This window comes from Chroicocephalus ridibundus, chromosome 9, assembly GCF_963924245.1.
Source record: "Chroicocephalus ridibundus chromosome 9, bChrRid1.1, whole genome shotgun sequence".
In the NCBI taxonomy this organism is placed as follows: domain Eukaryota; kingdom Metazoa; phylum Chordata; class Aves; order Charadriiformes; family Laridae; genus Chroicocephalus; species Chroicocephalus ridibundus.
This window is the reverse complement of record NC_086292.1, coordinates 28,920,155-28,924,670: the sequence shown is the minus strand read 5'-3', so window position 1 is coordinate 28,924,670 and position 4,516 is coordinate 28,920,155. Positions and strand designations below refer to the sequence as shown.

The 4,516-nt window shown below is 43.7% G+C and overlaps 1 pseudogene; it reads right to left on the bottom strand.

Moving 5' to 3' along the window:
* Nucleotides 1-219: 219 nt before the first annotated feature.
* On the bottom strand, nt 220-3,755 carry LOC134520926 (nucleoporin NUP35-like; annotated as a pseudogene).
* Nucleotides 3,756-4,516: the final 761 nt, after the last annotated feature.

The following is a 4,516-nucleotide window of genomic DNA, read 5'->3' as shown; positions in this document are numbered from 1 at the left end:
GGCCTCCCCGATAGACAACGTCCACAGCCTTCCCCGCGCCCAGAAGGCGGGTCACGTGGTCACAGAAAGAGATCAGGTTGGTTAAGCAGGACCTCCCTTTCCTAAACCCATGCTGGCTGGCCCTGATCCCTTGAGTTTTACTTCCCAAGAAGTGGAAAATATGACTCTGTTGATAGAAGCACAGTTTATATGCATTACAGAAAAACGTCCTCACAGCCATTTAAAAAACAATACAAGGAAAAACTTAACTTTATTTAGCTTTATCTATAAAACAACGAGTTAAAAAGTTGCTATGACATTGAGAACATGATGCCAGAGATAATTATAAAACAGCAATGAATGCTAAAAAAAACATTAACATCACAAATACTAAGAACAGTCCCAGTCCTGGGGAGCCAGCTGTGCACAGTGTTCTTCCTCCAAGGAGTCCACCACCTTTCAAAAAAAAAAAAAACACAAAACAAAAAAACAAAACACAACCAAAGAAAAAATAAGTTCAAAGGCATCGGGAAACAAAGCCCCCATTTTAAACATTTCCAACTTACTGGGAAGTAATTTACAGAAAGTAATTACAGAGGGAAAAAAATGGTCAGTGCTGATACGTTTTCTACAATCACACAATAGAGCACAAATGGGGAAAAAGCACTTCTCTTTACACCTACTCAGTTTTTAAAATCACGTCTACATTACCAGCCTTCAAAGTGCAAGCTACATATCTGCTGAATTAACTGAAGGCATAACAGGTGAGACGTAAGTTAAAATACCGCCACCAGTAGTTATACAACTAACCACGGATGCCAGTAGCCTACTTCAAACCCTGACCAACTCGGTGTTTTACTCCCTCCTGTGTGTTACCAGCCAAACACATATTCCATTGTTTAAAATGCCATACTTTCACCTTTCCTAGGAGATTCTCCGTCCAAAAACACCTAGAAGGCAGCGGGAAAGAGGAAGAGAGAAAAGAGAATCAGCGATCACACAGTTAATTCTTTTTAAAATACACAGGGTTTTTTTCTTTTCCAAAGTGTTACTAGATTTTGACAAAATAGGTTTGAAAGATTTTCAAAACCTCTGGAATCACGTCAAGTCATCAATCGCTTTATTTGATTCCTACTATCATCATTATTATCGTCATCACTACTGCTATTGTTATTATTATTTTTGAGACTGAACAGAGAGAGTTTGTACTTGAAACACATCTTGAAAGAAATGACAGGAGGAAAAGGTGAAGGCTAAGCTCACATTGAAGTGAACGTGCGTACAGCCTCATACAACTAAGAGGAGACAGCACACAGAAACACACGCTTCTGTTCCCCTTAACTTACCTGGTAGTCACTAGCGAAGGCTTTATATGGTGGTACGAGAGGTCTCATTGTGGGGAACCTTGTCGTATAGTTTGCAGGCTGTACTGGTGTGCTGGCCACGGATTTTGTAGGTGGAGTGAAAACTGAAGACATCGGGGGCGCAGAGCTTCTTGCAAAGTTTTCCATCACAGTCTTAAAAAGAGGCATGACATAATGTAAACAGATACTAAAAAGCTGTATTTCAACCCTTATTATCTAGAACTATTATCTAGGATCGTTTGATAACGTATCTTCGCATCTCAAAGTCAGCAAAGACCACGGGTACATTGCCTGTCAGTACAGAGCACCACCAAGCATTTCCCCCACCGCAAGCATTGATACGTTGCATTATGCCATTGCGAAGCAGTGGAAGCTTGAAATCTCTTCCCTGCACGTACTCAGTGGCAGCCAAGTTTGAAAGAGTAGAGAGAAAATAGAAAAATTGTCAGACTTGCAGCAAGCCTCAAGCAGTATCTTTTTCTCAGGCCCAGCTGAACATACGCAGCATAACCACCTCTTTCTAAATACTTCTCAAAATCTTTGACCCGATCCCTACAGGAGCGACTCCAATCCTTTACCAGCTTGCAGCTCTTGGCTCAGATTCAGTTTGCCAAGGAGTTTCACTCAGTCCCCTTACCAAACGCTAGAAAGCAGTCAGAAGGCTCCGTTTCTGTAAGCTGGTGTTTAGAAGGGAATGCACGTCAAATGGAAGAGGCAGCGAGTGACTTGATGGGAACCACGAGTTCCCCAAGAGCCCAGAGCAAACAAGGTGGGAAATGACAACCAGCCTGGGGAGACCCAATTTGCCACATTTCAACTCAGCGGAGAAGAGCCTTCAACCAGCCTCAAGACAACAGGAATCCAGCAGCACATCTGGCAGGAGGTGGCTATCCAAAACACAGGACAGGAGTAGTCTCCAGTGGGGGCGGCAGCTCGCTCTGCTCAACACAAGGGGCACTGAGCCGGGCAACTAACTGCTCCTTTTAAATCAGAAGCCCAAGCACTCCTGTCAAAGCCATGCTATCTAGTTGCCAATTGCAAGGACGAGCTTTACAGACTAACGCCAAACCCACAAACGCATTAGTCTCCAGAATTCTCCCTTGCCTCCAAAAATACAGGTTAAGGATTATGGGCTTATTCATTGCTATTTGAAAGTGGACACACCGTGCACAAGAGACAGAAAATTCAAAGAACAAAGACCAGAGACCTGACAATTACGTGCCTTGGATCGTTGCTTCTCGAGTTTCAGCTTTTGGGCAATTCAGTCATTGATACAAACTGGACGCCAAAACAGCAAAGAAGGTAAGAAGAGACCAGAAGCCCTACCAGAAGCCCGCACCTGTACGGTAACCAATGCAAAGAGTTGCAGGAATTCATGGGCAGAGCACTGTCGACGCCTAAAAACTAATAGCCCGTGATCAAATTAGCTTGAAATACAGCCAGCCCCACTCCAGCCACTATTGAAGAGAAAGGAACATGGTTTGGTGGGGGCAGGGTGACTTCCAAGCAGCACAGAAGTTTCCAATCGTGAACCTTCTCGGCAGGAAATTTTGCCAAACGCTTATGTAAGGTAGAAGAGACTCTGCCCACAGAAGTTAACTTCCTAGGCTTTGCAATTCAAAACCGAAAATATAGAAGACGTCGGGAGAAATAAAGAGGAAGCCCAAAACCACAGTGCCTTCTACTTCAATAAAAACAACTGTTAACTTACTTTATCTGTACACGGCTTGACACCAATCCTGATACATTCACCAAAAATTCTCCCATCTTTGCTTAAGGCTTTCCGGGCTTGAAGCTTAGACTGATAGCAAATATGCATCCAGTTTCCTGTGTCGGACACCTAGGTGAGATTAAGGGACAACTGTGACACTCAGCCTTTTAAAGAACGAGCCAGAAGCTTTTCAGAAATTAATCTCAAGCTAAGACATACCACATGCTTTAATATGTTTCCATACTGAGCAAACCGTAGAAGAAGATAGGAAGCTGATGCTTGAGGAAATCTGAAACATGGGAAAAAATATGCAAAAAATTACAATGAGTAGTTTATGGAGTCTGGTGCTACAACAGAACCCTATGAAGGGTTTTCAGAAATCCAAAAGAGCCAAGGGCGTTCGTGCCATTTCAGAAGCAGCGACTTGAGGAATATTCTCAGCTAGGCTCTTTTACTTCACCACACCTCGATGGTTAGAAGGCTGCCTTTCGAACTTGAAAAAAAAATAGCAGGCAGCTTAAGTTCAGGTGCTTCACTAACATCGGTGCAGTTACTGGCTTTAACCACAGCTGTATTTCCGGCAGAACCTAGGAATGCCAGAAAAGAGCACGTCCAAGTACCTCTTTCCACACGTTGCCGAGATTTCAGCCCTGATTTTTCTAATACTTTGGAAATCCACTTACCCAAATACAGTTACCCATGCGGCATCCCATTGATCCTCTGACCTCTGGGAATCACCTCGAGTATGAAAAGGATCTGGCTGAGCAGGAGAAAGAGTCGTCTTCCTAGGCTGCCCAACGCTTGCAGGACCGAACATACTTGAAGCTGTCAAATTGAAATGGCATTCTTTCACAAATTACTTTTGCCAGACAGACAAGCTTAGGAGCCTACACGGAAAGAATCAAGTCAGTAGCAAGCATTTCATTTGCTTATGGAAGAGCCTGGGGGAGATTCACCTGCAGACACAGACAACCAGCAAATCAACCCGACCTTCACGTCTGCAAGCACGCTAGGAAATTTTATGACTCCCACCCTAACTTTCCCCTTCAGCCCTGGACACCAGCAGCTGAACACAGACCCCAAACAGGAACAAGGCAGCACAATTAAGCTTAGCAAGAAGCCACAGGTTCATACAGAAGATAGGAAACTTTATGAAGATGGAAGAAGACCCATCCGTCTCAGTGGCTTCACTCAAGTACAACCACCTCTGTGCTCAGTTCAACAACACATTTTGAAGAAGGCGTAAGTAAAGTTGATTGCAATTCAGTCGCTCTCAAAGTGGAAAAGTATTTCACATCCACGTACCTTTTGCAAAGCTAGTAAAGAAAGATGCCACTCCTTCATAAATTAGCAAGGAGCTGATGCAGCAATGATTTTTGTCTATTGAGGAAAGCAGTAAGAGAGCCGATTATCTGTTTTGACAGGACATCTACCTGATCCAGGAGTTGATGGCACGCTTCCA